Source organism: Lactuca saligna, chromosome 6, assembly GCF_052625555.1.
Source record: "Lactuca saligna cultivar CGN05327 chromosome 6, ASM5262555v1, whole genome shotgun sequence".
Classification (NCBI taxonomy): domain Eukaryota; kingdom Viridiplantae; phylum Streptophyta; class Magnoliopsida; order Asterales; family Asteraceae; genus Lactuca; species Lactuca saligna.
In genome coordinates this window covers 176,855,639-176,871,139 of record NC_136422.1, presented here as the reverse complement: position 1 = coordinate 176,871,139, position 15,501 = coordinate 176,855,639, and positions in this window count along the sequence as shown.

The following is a 15,501-nucleotide window of genomic DNA, read 5'->3' as shown; positions in this document are numbered from 1 at the left end:
TTCAGTTCAACAAATCGTGATGAGAAGTAGTTTGGGAACTCGACGAGTCATGGGGTGACTCGACGAGTCTAGTCGCGATTCCAGGGTTCTTATTTCTTGGACTCGGTGAGTCACAAGGCTGACTCGACGAGTTTGGTCAACATAGAAGGTTGAATTTGACCAGGGGTAAGATGGTCATTTTACCCTAAGAATAGTTATCAGTTTTTGACTAAGTGTCCTTATGGAATTTATAGCCAGAGAGTTGTCGGAGCAGCAGACAGGGATTTCTCACCCAGATTTTCAGCAGTCAGTCATACGAGGTGAGTCTTTCCACCAGTAGGAACAGGTCTAAGGCACCAATGTCGGCCCGTTTATGTAGTTGCAGTATGTCGGGGTAAGCCCGGTGCCGGGGTTAGCCCCATGCAATTTATATGTTTCCGAACTTCGATCTGATGTCGGGGTGGTCCCGAGAAGTAATTATGTATGCTTGATGTCTTTGTGATTCATGCATGTTTATGTTATGTGTTATATGTTCATTTATACCGGACCTCGGTCCGATGCCGGGCGGGGCGTAAGTTATTCTGGACTTCGGTCCGATGCCGGGTGGGGCCCGATGCAGTGGGCAAGGCCCAGTATGTGTTATATATGTTATTGTATGGTATGTGGTAGTTTGGGGGAGCTCACTAAGCTTCGTGCTTACATTTTTCAGTTTTGGTTTCAGGTACTTCCGGTAGTAAGGGGAAGAGCTCGGGGTGATCGCATGGCACACACCACATTATTCAGCCTGGGATTGTTTGAGACTCTGATATTTTATCATTTGCTTTTGATACAATATTTTATATGATGTTTTGAGACACATGACACTTGGTTTCTTGTTAATTATGGATGATTATAGTTTTTATAATATTTTCCAAATGAAATTTTTGGGTCGTATTTTTGGGATGTTACAAATAAGCATCAAGTTCAAGACTTTATATCTCAAATGAGTGCCAAAAGATGATAAGGTTCTGGATCTATAAGCCTTCACTCCTTTAATGAAGTTTCAAGAATGGACACTTCCTTCAAAACACCAAAATACTCTTCGAAATGGCCTTTTAAGCTCCAAAATCACACAAGATGGGATTAAGGTTCGAATATATGGTAAAGGGGACAAGGAGGCTGGTGAAATGAGTGCTTCAAGACCATAAGGATTCTTATATAGTAGCCAATCCCTAAAATTAGGGTTTTCATTAATCATTGTGTACGCCCAGCGTACGAAGTTGTACGCCCCGTTTACGTATCTAGGACCCCGATCATATCCTCGCATGAGTACGCTAAGCATACCATTAGGTACTCCCCGCATACTCGCTACATCACTTGTACGCAAAGCGTACTTCGTTGTACACCCTGATTCAAGCGTTACAATTCTCCGGTCAAAATGGGATAATTTACATATGCAAGGTTCATCACTTGTATGCATACTCGTTGTAGGCCTCGATTCAAGCGTTACAATTCGTTGTACGCCCCGATTCAACGGTCAAAATGGGACAATTTAAATATGCAAGGTTAAAAGAGGAACTTATCGAGATTCAAGCGTTACAATTCTCTCCCACTTAAATCAAACTTCGTCCTCGAAGTCCTTTGGCCTAAACAACTTTGGATAATTCTCATCTCCCCCTTAGGCTCCCAAGTCCATTCCGACCACTTGCGGTGCTGCCACTGCACCTTCACCAGCTCTATGACTTTGTTCCTCAAGGTCTTCGTCTTTCGATCCAAAGTTGCTACCGGTATCTCGATATAATCCAGGCTATCATCCACCCGAATATCCTCCAATGGTATAACTGCCGAATCATCCACTAAACACTTCCACAAATGAGAGACATGAAATGTATTGTGACTCTGACTGAGCTCGGCTAGAAGATCTAGATGATAAGCAACTCGGCCCACCCGAGTCAAAACCCTGAAGGGACTAATATACCTGGGCCCATCTTGCCCTGCTTCCTAGACTGGATGACACCTTTCCAAGGCGACACCTTCAGGGGAACCATATCTCCCACTTGGAACTCCAAGTCTGACCGGCACCTGTCAACATAACTCTTCTGCCGACTCTGAGTTGTATGGAGCCTGATCCGAACCTTCTGAATCAGCTTAGTGGTGTTGAGCACCACCTCGGTGCTCCCCATGACCTACTGACCAACATCACCCCAACAAATTAGGGTCCTGCACTTCCTCCCATAGAGCATCTCGAAAGGAGGTTGATCAATCCTAGCGTGATAATTGTTGTTATACGAAAATTCATCTAATGGAAGATGCGTATCCCAACTCCCACCAAAATCTAATACACACGCACGCAACATATCCTCAAGAGTCTGAATAATCTACTCATTCTGACCATCGGTCCGCGGATGAAATGTTGTATTGAAAAGGAGACAAGTTCCCATCTCGTCATGCACTACAAGAAAAAGTTGATTTAGCTACGGAAAAATTCCATAGCTAAAGCATGTAATCCTGTAGGCAAACATGATTAACTACGGAAATTTCTATGACACCATTCTGTAGTAAAAATCTTTATAGCTAAAGGGTCCTTACGGAATCCGTAGGCGCTCTGCTACGGAATTTGCTACACCCCTCTTCCGTAGGAAAGTAGCTACAACGAAATTTTCTACACCCCTTATATGAAATCGTTTCCAAAATTTGGAAGTAAAACGAACATCCCTGTTCGAAACCACATATACCGGCCCCTCATGACATGCCACCACCTCCTGGATATAAATCTCAGTCAATTTCTCTATAGATATGCTCTCCTAGATCAGAATGAAATGCACTCTCTTGGTCAAATGAACAACGATGACCTATATACAATCCACTCCGCGTACGGTCCTAGGAAGCTTCGTGATGAAATCCATGGTGACGTCTTCCCACTTCCATACGGGAATCTCCAACGATTGCATCTTGCTGTGAGGTCGATGATGTTCTGCCTTGACCTTCCTGCAGGTCAAGCACCACTCCCCATACCATTCTACGTCCTGCTTCATGCAGGGCTACCAATAATCAGGACGAAGATCCCTATATATCTTCATCGCCCCGGGATGGATGTAGAACCTTTACTTATGGGCCTTCTCATCAGCACCTACACACACCACCCCAATAAGGAACCCAGACCCTCCGATGTAGGTTCAACAATCCATGGCTATCAAAATCAAAGGAAGCCACCTGACCCACAATGCGTTCACTCTTCCGGTGCTCTTCCTTCGTAGCCTCGACCTGAGCCTCCCGGATCTGCTCCAACAATGGAGTAATCATTGTCATCCTCTAGCATATATCTTGCAATTATAATCCTTCACCACATACAACCAACGATGTTGCCTCATATTTAGGTTAGGATGATCCATCAAATACCTCAGGCTCTTGTGGTCCGTGTAAATAGTACAACGAATAAAGGTAATGCTGCCAAATCTTGAGGGCGAAAACTGTTGGGTTTTGAGCAATCTAACACTTTCTAAGTGTGCATGCAACCCTAATAAACCTTGGATCTATGTTTGTCTAAATACATGCAAAATAATAATTTTCCAAGGTTCATAACCTATCTAACATGGCATGGGGTACTTTTGAACATAAAAGAATTAGATGAGATTACATACCTTTTGATGAGTTTGATTCCTTGGAGTTTGAGAGCCAAGCACCAATAGTGTGAATGCCTCAAATGGAAATCACAAATCACCACAAACACTTGGAAAACTTTGAGAGAGTGTATACACACTATAATTTCGGCCACACACAAACACACATACTAGTGGCTATTTCATGCAACAAAAGCATGCTTATATAGTGTACATGATTAGGGTGAAACCCTAATAACCCATGACCTTTCCTTTTCCAAGGATCCATGGGTTAAAAGCTCCATGGATCATCCATGGACTTCCATACAAGCCTAGCCCATTAACAAATGAGTGTTAGCCCACACCATATAAAACCAATAGCCCACAATCTAACTAGTCTTCCTTTTAATCTCTAAATTAATTCATAATTAATTTAAGACTAAGACTAATTAAATAACATGACTTCATATTAATATATTATAACTTATAATATATTAATAATCATATGTGTATAACTCTCATAAAATTATCCATAAATAGTTCGGGTGAAGTGTAACCCAAATGGACCATGCCGGGTCGGGTCAAGTATATACCAAATAAGTGATGGACTTAAACACCTTATCCAACAAAAACAACACCCCTGCCCCAAATCTAAATTGTGCATCGGGTAGTTCGCCTCATGAGGATTCAGCTGCCTTGAAGTATTAGCGATCACATGACCCCGCTGCATCAACACTGCACCCAAACCTGTGATCGAGGCATCACAATAAACAACAAAATCATCAACACCCTCTGGCAGGGTCAGAATCGGCACCTCACACAACCATTTCCTAGGAGTCTCAAAAGTTTCCTGCTGCTCAAGCCCCCAGCGAAATGTCACTGACTTCTTGGTCATTCGGGTCAATGGAACAACGATCTTGGAGAAATCTTGTATGAATCTCCAATAGTGACCCACCAGACCAAGAAAACTCTGAATCTCAGATGGAGACCTCGGAACCTCCCACGACATCTCACGCAACCAGAACTCACATTTGGATAGCTTTGCAAAAAGTCTCTCCCCCCTCAATGTCTCCAACACTTCCCTCAAGTGCTCCTCGTGTTGCTCCTTAGTCTTGGAATAGACCAAGATATCATTAATAAAGACTATCATAGACCGATCCATCATCGGTCTGCACACATGCAGTTCATGAGATCCATGAATGCGGCAGGAGCATTGGTGAGCCAAAATGGCATCACCATGAACTCATAATGACCATATGGAGTCTGGAAAGCCGTCTTCTAAACATCCTCATCCCAGACTTGCATCTGATGATAACCCGATCGCAGATCAATCTTGGAGAACCAAGATGCACCCTGGAGCTGGTCGAAAAGATCATCACCCATCGGAAGGGGATAACGGTTCTTCATCATTACTTTATTCAACTCTCGATAGTTGATACACATACGATGAGACCCGTCCTTCTTTTTCACAAATAAAATCGGGGCACCCCAGGGCGAAATGCTCGGCCTAATGAATCCCTTGTCTAATAGCTCCTGCAGTTGTGTACACAACTCCTGCATTTCTGGAGGAGCCAACTGATATGGTGCTTTGTTTATCGGAGCCGTATCTGGAACCAAATCAATCCCGAACTCCACCTGCCTCTCTGGAGGTACCCCCGGAAAATCCTCCGGGAACACATTTGGATAATCTCACGCAATCAGCACATCCTACATGGTCGTCTTACCCTTATCCTGAGTATCCATGACATAGGTGACAAAACTCGAGTGACCCTAATGAAGGTAGCGTCTGGCCCTCATTCTAGAACACATAACCAATCTATGTTGCGACTCTCTCCCTGAATCACCAAATCTCCCCCACTTGGGGTCCATACCCGCACTAGTTGATGCTTACAGTCAATCACTGCCCTATTAGGGCTCAATCAATCCATGCCCACGATGACCTTGTTCCTACACAGAGTAATGGGAACCAGATCAACCAAATACTGCTCACTGAACAACTGGAGAGTGCAATCCTGATGAACTCTCGCAACCCTAACCGTCCTATCATCAGCAATCTCTACATGAATAGGACGATCCAACTCCCCCGAAGCTCCAACAAATCTCTTGCTAAGCGTAAGCTACACAAAATATCGGGTAGCCCCGAATAAAACAATACCATACCAAAGATACCGTTCACAAGGAACAATCCTAAAATAAAACACATAAATATGAGCAAAAAATCAATATAAATAAAGAGAAAGGAGAAGATACATACCCGACACAACATCAGGAGTTGCACGCACCTCCTCTGCCGTTAGCTGGAAAGCCATGCTCTTCGCCATAGGTGCATCTGCCCGGCCCTGACGACCATCAGTAATCCTCAAGTTCGTAGGAGCGGGTGCTGACACCGGTCCTGGTGCAACCAAACTCGGACATTGGGCCTTCTTGTGGCCCCTCTAATTGCAATGAAATAAAATCAGATCCGATCCCTGGGTAGTGGTAGCAGTACAATCCCTGCTATAATGAATAGTCTGTCTGCACTTGAAGCAGTCAGAACCACCACCACTACCACTCCTGCACGCACCCTCATGCATCCTGCCGTACTTGTCACAACGGCTACGACCCTGATGGCCCCTCAATATGGAATCTTATACCTTGGACCCCTTGCCTCAACCTCCTAATGTTTGAACCTCATTTAGCTTCATCTTCCTCTCCATATCCAAGTTAATCTCCCTCTCCCTGGCTCGAGCGATCATATCCTCCAGTTTCTTACAGCTGGATCGACTCACAAACTGTCGGATGTCGCTTCTCAGCATATCAGGATATCAAACCTTCTTCATCTCCTCGTCCACCACATACTATGGAACTAGAAGTGCCCTCTTCATGAACATGGTGGTGATCTCAGATAGCTTATGTTATCATTGAAGGTTCACGAGTTATGTGTAGTGGATGATTGGTGGTTGATAAATTTTGTGTTGTATATTTTTTTTTTTTGGTTTTTGAGGTCAAATCGAATGATATGTATATGTGTGTTTTTAAGGGGAGGGGTGGAGCTTAAGAGAAATAGATGTGATTATAAGTAGGTGAGTGTGGTGATGGAGTAGGTTTAGAAGAAGTTCCATCTCGAAACCAGTAGTGAAAAATCAAAGGTTCCACTTTTGTTCTCATTTTGAGAAGTTGTTTCATGATCATGATTGGTATTTTGGGAAACATAGCTGTTGGAAGAGGGTGTTTGAACAAGAGAACTATCATCAATAAATAAGTCATCACTTGAAGAAGGTTGGGTGTGATGAGTGTTATGTTTGGAAGGGGATGATGTGGTGGGATAACAGTTGTTGTATTGTTACTAATTCTTACGGAGATCTATTGATATTCAATTATCGAATGCAGTTGATGAACTCATAATTTTTATTGTGTAATTAAAGAGGAAAATCTTCCTTAACAAACATGACATACTTGAAAAATCAAGACAAATGGTAGTAGAGTCTAGACATTTTATGTATATTGAAATGTCAAGTACCCAAGGAAGATGTATGGTTTTGAATATGGGTGTAGTTTAGATGTGGTGTATTGTCGAAGCCAAAGATAACATCAACAACCAAAAGGTTTTAGTTAGTATAGTTATGAGGTCGTTTGAAAAGCATTTGGAATGGGGTATGAAAATCTAAGGTTTATGTGGGAAGACCATTTATTAGATTGACAGTCGTTTAAAAAGCATGAGACAAGTAACTTACAATATCCATAGTGGTGAGTTTGATGAGAGAGTTGAATGAGGTAGCAAGTCTATGTGTCATTTAATGGATGAAACTCTACCATTGTGTGATGCCACCTTGACATTCAATAGATTTAGAGTTCAATGGCCATTGAACTCTTCAATAAGAAAAATGAAAGTTTTTTAATTCTTATATATTTACTAGAAATTACATATTGTAACATTCTATTAAACTTTGTAGAGATCAATGCATTATAGGAAAAAAAAATGATAGAGTTGTATGGATTGTAGAAAGATGATGTGGTAATCCATTAAAATTTATGAAGTTCAATGCATTGTGGATGTCCTTAATGGCAATCTAGTAAAATGAGGATAACTAAGGCATGTTTCGACTACATGTTTGTAACGTCTTTCGACATTGCCATTATTCTCTGGTGTGTGTGGTGGTGTAATAAAATGAAACGCTCCATAATTATTAAACTATTGAAATTAACATTTAATATTCAACACAATTATATCGGAAGGTGGAAATTATAAAAGTTTGAAATAGTTTTTCATAATTTAAATTGAGGAAATATGATAGAAATAGTTTATTTATTTTTCATGGCGTATAAGCATTTGTATTTGGAAAAAAAATCAAAAAATATATATATAAGATAATATGTGTTGGAAATTGATAATTGAAAAGGATAAAACGGATATTATCCAATTATAAGGATGAACGAAATAACTCTTTCATTGTAATGTTTTTCCCATTTTAGTTATCAAACTGATTCATGATGAACTAGAAAAGATTATCCCCGTGTTGTGTACTTTTAAAAAACAACCCACATAAATAGACCTTCAAAAGTACAATGTTACAATGTTATAAACATCTGTAAAAGTTATTACAATCCATATCAGACTAAATAAAACCCATAACCAAGACACAATCAGTAAACACAATTAGAAAAAAAAATAAAATAAAAATACAGCTACATAGATTACCACAAATTAGGTTACCTATTTTGAGCATATTTTTCTTTTTCTACCAACACCTATGGCAAAATTGACATGAGAATTAAGCTTTCTTTTACTGATCAAATATCCCACAATCAGAATAAAACCAATGATGACAACATATGTCAAAGGAATACCATCAACATTAAAAAATTTAATTTTTTTACTAATTATAATTACAAGTATTAATAAAATAGGAAAAATAAAGAAATAAAGATATATACCAATTCCTTGTGAAGCTTGTTAGTTTGTTGAATGTCATAATTCTTCTCTTTAGTCATCTTAGAAATAAGGGAAATAGCCTGAATTTAAAATCAGATGGATATAAATAATGTCAATAAAGTATCTCTTATTATAACATCATACATTGACAAATCCACCTAATTTTAACATTATCATTCATATACAAAATAATTTTGACAAAGTATAATTTCCTAATAAGAAAAATAAATTAAAAGTTTCACAAAGTATAATATCCTAATAATACACATTAAATGAAAGTAACTAACTAACCTTTAATTTCTTCTTGTGAGATCCAACAAATGATCTTAGAGCCTGCAAAAATTAAAATGGATACATTCAAATGTCAATTCTGTAAAGCCTAAAGTAATCTACATGGTAAAAAAATTATCGTATAGTAATAAAAAAACATAATTTAAAACGTACAACATTGGACTATAATATTATTTTTTGTTCCATTATCAGAAATTGAACCCCTTGGAGAAGAACCCTCTTCATATCCTTCTCTTACTGGTGAAGGTGGTTATGGTGGAGCAACATAATTAATTTTTAACTTGCATTCCTCCACTTGATTTCCTGCTTCTGTATTAAATTATTAAGATTCAAATGTGTAATATTTTTTATATACATATTTAACAGTTTAAAATCTAAACACAATGTGATGATTAGCTTAAGTAGTTACCAGTTCTAGAGTGATATCTTTTAGTGAAGTTCCAGGACTTGCAGCTGCATTTTGAAGCAAAAACTTATCCTTGCATTGCATGTCTGGAGGAGCCTCCTTTTGAGCTTACACTATAACTAAACAATAAAGACTAATCTTTCATATTATCTTTATAATTGAGTTACTAAAGTATAATATGAAATGTTTTTATGTGTTTACCTGAATAGAATGAGATACATCATGTATTTCAGATGTGAAATCATCTAAGGGTCATAATATCTAGAAAATTATCAATAAATAACTATCAGGAAACCCTGAAATCAATCAATTTCAGGTAAAATTGTAAAAATCAAATCCAAAATAATATCAAAATAGTTTCTGAATTTAAACACTAACATAATATAAGTTCCTATTTGCATGTGCATTCCTTTAACCTGAATATTCATTCAGCTCCTCATCCAGGTGTATTCCTTTAAACTTGTTACATGTGTTCCATCTCAGCAAGCAAAATAAGAATCGTAAACTTAAAGAGAGAAGAATTGAAGGTGGCTAAGAAATAATGAAAGGGGTTTAGGAGTGTAGTATTATTTGTTGTTCCATTATCAAAAATTGAACCCCTTAGAAAAGAACCCTCTATAGATCATTCTCTTATTGTTGAAGGAGGTTGTGGTGGAGCAGCATAATTAATTTTTAACTTGCATTCCTTCACTTGATTTCCTGCTTCTTTATTAAACTATTAAGATTCAAATGTGTAACATTTTTTATATATAGATTTTACAGTTTGAAGTCTAAACACAATGTGATGATTAGCTTAAGTAGTTACCAGTTCTGGAGTGATATCTTTTAGTGCAGTTCCAGGACTTGCAACTGCATTTTGAAGCAAAAACTTATCCTTGCATTGCATGTTTGGAGGAGCCTCCTTTTATGTAACAACCCAAAAATCAAGTGTAAAAATTTCATTTTTAATATAGCTAAAACATTGATTCCATTTACTCTGACAATTCAAATCATCATTAGGTAAAACATTTATTAGAGTTCATCCCAGAATCATTCATTGCAGAAATCATAGGTGTGTGCACTGCGACCAATTCGAGCCCTTCCTTTCCAAAACGATGATACCTGAAACCATAAACAAAACTTGTAAGCATGAAGCTTAGTGAGTCCCCCAGAGCATACTCCATGCACAATCCACACAACACATATCAATTACCTATAAAAGCTACCTCTACCACATAATACAGAACAATTAGCTACAAAGGCTACCTCTACCGCATATCATATATTCATTAGCTATAAAAGCTACCTCTACCACGTATCACATATCAATTAGCTATCGAGCTATCTCTAATATTAGCCACAAAGTCTGTAACGCCTCGATTCTCAGGTATTGATTAAATAAAAGGTTCTTTGGTTTTAAGTCCTACTCGGCGAGTTGGTTGCTCTACTCATCAAGTAGCAGCGGGGTGGGATCGCGTGTTTAGTGACCTACTCACCGAATCCAAGAACGGACTCGACGAGTAGGAGCTGGCAGATGAAACCCTAAATCTCGGGGTGTTGCACCCTATTTAAGGAAGCCTCGGCCTCCTTTCGCCTCCTTACAGTATTTGAGAGCTCAGTGAAACCCTAATTCGTGTGGTACTCCTTGTGGTGTGTTTTAGACCTTGGAAAGAAGATTGGCTTGGAGGGAAGAGATTGAAGAGCAAAGGAGTTGAGGCAAGGAAGATGTGGGAAACAGAACTTACCTCATCTAGCATCTTTTGGAGCTATCAAGTTGCAATCTTTACTCCACTTTTCTTCTGGATCTCTTTGTGGTTGAGTTTTAGGGTTTTATTGATTTTTAGGAGTCATATTGGTGAGCTATGGGCTAGACCTAAAGTTGTAACTTTAGATCTGGACCCTTCTCAAGTTCTAGAATCACAAAGTTTCTGTTTTGGTCGTGGTTGAGGCCCTCCTTGTGCATGAAACCCCATTAAGAGCTTAGATTTGGCACTAAGAGCCTTTTTAGTCATGCATGCACATAAAGTTTGCAACTTTACGTGAAAAGCATGTCCTAGAAGCTTGGATCTATAATTTGGAGCCATTACATGGCTTAAATAAGTCTGTATGGATTAAGGAATGAAGGAATTCGATGAGTCTTATGAAGATGGCCATTGAACTCGCCAAGTTGATGAACAACTCGGCGAGTCCGATGAAGATTGCCTTAGACTCGACGAGTTGTATGAACAACTCGGTGAGTCGGATGAGTTTTCACCGAGTTATGAATGTGTGTGTAGCCGACGTGTTGCAAGAAGGAAACTCGATGGGTGGCCTTAGGGTTTCGATCGAAAATCGTGAGAACTCGATGAGTCACCCATTGACTCGGCGAGTGGGAAAGAACTTCAAAGAACTCGGCGAGCAGCCGAGGGTACTCGACAAGTTAAGGTCAACAGGGACTGTTGACCTTGACCGATGACTTTGACTTTGACCTGTGGTTGACTGGTTGGTTTATGGAGTACTTGTGAGGTTGAGGATTTATGAGTATGCTCGTACTATGGTAATAGGTGTTGGATTCTTTGGCGATTGATCTGAGAGTTGGGATTTATCTACCGAGTCGAGATCTGCGAGGTGAGTTATACTTACTATATCAAAAGGGTCTAAGGCACCAAATTTGGCCCTTTAGATGTTATCGTTATGATATATATATATATATATATATATATATATATATATATATATATATATATGGTTATGATCTGATAGATTGGAATTAGGATGGATAGTATGTTATGCTTCTATGATCCTTAGGGATCGGGATGTTAGTGGTCTGCTAAGTTTGTATTCTAGTCATGAGAGATTGCTATGATTGATGAGCAATGATTTAGCTATGTTTGATGCCTATATATACCATTATATGTTAGTTTTGCACACATGATTGTTTGCTCGTTGATTTGGGTTAAGGCGGTCCTACTTTGTGCTGAAGGCCAGCATACCTTATGACTGGTCCAGGAAGACTGTAGGCCCATGTGGCGGTCCAGTCATGCCGAAGGCTCGGTGAAGATTCAGTAGACTGTAGGCCCTGTAGGGCGGTCCAATCAGGCCAATGTCCCAGTATGCATGTTGTTGATTTATGGGTACAGATTTGGTATTCCAATGTGGTATTGGTATTTTGGGGGTAGCTCACTAATCCCTCGGGCTTATAGTTTACAGTTATTGTTTCATGTACTTCTGGAGGAGATCATGGCAAGGCAAAGGCGTGACCGTACCACTTTTCATCCTTATGATCTTATTTTGGGACACTCTGATGGATATTGATATAAAATGTTTTGTAAACAGGTACTTGATGGTTTTAAATTATGACTAAAAAGTTTTAAATTTTGGCGTAAAAATTTATGGGCGTTACAAGTTGGTATCAGAGCCTTGGTTTGAGTGAATTGGAGGAGCACTTGTGTGAATCCAGTCTCAAATCAAGGAGATTTCCGGAAAGTAAAATTTTAAAATGTTTTTTTTAAATAAAGGATGGAGGATGCAGAGGGTACGATCAGCCGGAGCCTGTAAGTGAACCCCAAAATAAAATATAGTTATTTGATATTCTAATATATTAGAACAACATGCTAGTGCTAGGCCAGGGATCTTCAGGAATCACATGAAAGATCCGCCTGATTATATGATACCTATTAGCCTATAGCCTCTTGTATATGGAATTGACATCATAACTGTAGATGTTTAGTTTATGCATCGCGGCTGTACATAATTAAGATCTTATAGCCTAAGAATGTTGATTCGGCCTTCGGGTCGGATTGGATATTCGAAAGTCTATTGGGTCCAGCATTATGTGCAGCTAGCATGCACTAGCGCTACAGGGGATGATAAAAGTTTCATGGATGTGTGAGTCGTGAGAAGTGGTGAGACTAGAAGCGAGATAGTTGATATTCCTCTAGAAGTGAGGGTTGTGCGCATTTCTATGTTGATAATACTGTTAGGGCGTTGTGGAGATACTTGAGACAAATATGGGTAGGTGTGGAAGGTAGTATGGTCCCATACTACTGAAAGCATATGACCCATACGTGTAGCAAGGAAATCACAACCCATAGGGTTTGTGGGAATTGGTCTCTCGATATTATGATTGTTTATCTGATGTCTTGGGTATATTTTCAGTATGGTGGTGACGAGATGTTTTGCTGCTGGATCTGGTTCGGGATCTGGGTCAGGATCGGGGTTGGGAGACGGAGGGTCGGAGGTGTCGGTAGCACCTGAGCCTGTGGTTCAGATTGCGATAGAGGAGTTGGATGCCAGGATTCGAGAGATCCTGAACGACGAGATTGTTGCGGTGTTCTGAGCGTAGCTACAAGAGATGTTTGGGTCGATTAAGACCGTGATGGTTGAGTACTTTGATGAGCGATACGCAGCTCTGGAAAATACAGCGGCCGCTACAAACACATCGGCTGTAACCACGGCAGGGTTGGAGGAGGAGCCGACAGGGCTTTCCAGTACCGGGACTTCGATAACACGAAGTCCCCAACGTTTAATGATACACAAGATGCGATTAGGGCTATGAGGTGGTTGTCTGACGTCGAGGGTTGTTTATTCATGTGCTCGTGCCCAGCTGACCAAAAGGTCAAGTGTGCCCTGAACCTGCTAAGACTCGGGGCAAAAGACTGGTGTAGATTAACGACATGGTCGTATACTGATGATCAGCGAGCTACTGTTACTTGGGAGTAGTTCTGGGATATGTTCCGCACCCGCTACGTTCCACGTGTGGAGTGGGAGCGACTTGCTCATGAGTTCTTGACTTTGAGGTAGGATGGGGATTCTGTGATGGAGATTACCTGTATGTTCACGGAGAGGGCGATGTTTTGCCCAAAGTTTGCTTCAGAGCAATCTCAGATGACTCGTTATTTGAGTATGCCCAAGACTGATATTCGACAGTTCGTGTCTACACAGCGTTGTGATACCCTCTTGGATCTTCAGGAAGCCGCGAGGCGGCGTGAGTTGGAGTTAGAGTTGCAGCTGAAGGAGCAGTGTCAGGCACCGATACAGTCTCATCTGGCGCCTAAGCGGTCTAAGACCGCTGACACTCGGGCTGGGAGTCAACAGAGCCGCACGTGTGGAAAGTGTGGCAGGGGTCATTCTGGGGTTTGTGGAGCAGGAGGTGTGTGCCACAAATGTGGCAAGGAGGGGCATTATGACAAGGTCTGTCGTCAGTCTGCCCCTCCAGCAGATATAAGGATTTGTTACCATTATCATCAGGTTGGTCATGTGAAGACCAACTGTCCGCAGCTCACCGCCAAGCCGGCACAGGGTCCCGCGCCAGCTACTATGAGGATTGGAGATGGGAGGCCAGTCAAGGTGGAGCCTCCGAAGGTTTAGGGTCACACCTTCCAGCTCACGGCCGAGGAGGCCAGGGCAGCATTGGATGTGGTTGCTGGTACGTTTTTGTTCTCTATCTCAGTTATTGTATTTTTGATATGCTTTTTGGTTGTACCTGTGATTAGGTACGTTTTTAGTGAATTCTTTGCCTGCTTTGGTTTTATTTGACTCGGGGTGAGTCGGTTGTTCGTATCTTAGACTTTCAGTAGAGGGTTTAGTGTGCCGGTAGATGAGCTTGAGTGCCCGTTGCGAGTTTCGATCGCCAACGAGCATGGGGTTTCTGCTTCTTCGGTCTACCGGGGATGCGAGTTGGAGATTTTTGGGTGTCGTTCCCGATAGATTTGATTCCTATTCCCATAGGGGAAGTGTGCGTGATCATTAGGATGGATTAGCTCAGTCGATTTGGCACCATGATCGACTCTGAGGGGCAGCGAGTGGTAGTTCGTGTTGGATAAGGTGTCTAAGTCCATAACTATTTCTGGTATGTACTTGACCCGACCCGGCATGGTCCATTTGGGTTGCATGGCACCATGCAATTGGATAAACTAAATGAGAGAAATAACGCTTGGAGATTATTAATATATTATAAGTTCTAATATATTAATAATATTATTTGATTAGTTTGATCAAGAATTAATTTAGAATTAATTAAGTGATCAAAAGATAACTAATTAAATATATGGGTTGATTAAGTAAATCATCCATATCTTGTATAGTGGGCTAAAAGGCTCCATGGATCATCAAGTTGGGTTCCACCCATAGGATGCTCCATGGATGCTCCATGGGAGTTACAAACCCATGGGTCATGGAAATGAAGAGTCATGACACATTAGGGTTTAACCCTAGATGTGTCAACACTATATAAGTAATATGATCTCCTCCCAAATCGGTTACACTAAGTAATAAGGGGGCTTGGCCGATTTTGAAGAGTGTGTATTCTCTCATAAGTTCTTCCAAGAGCATTTGGTGTTGTGTGAAGCATTTGAGGCATCACCACTTGAGGTGCT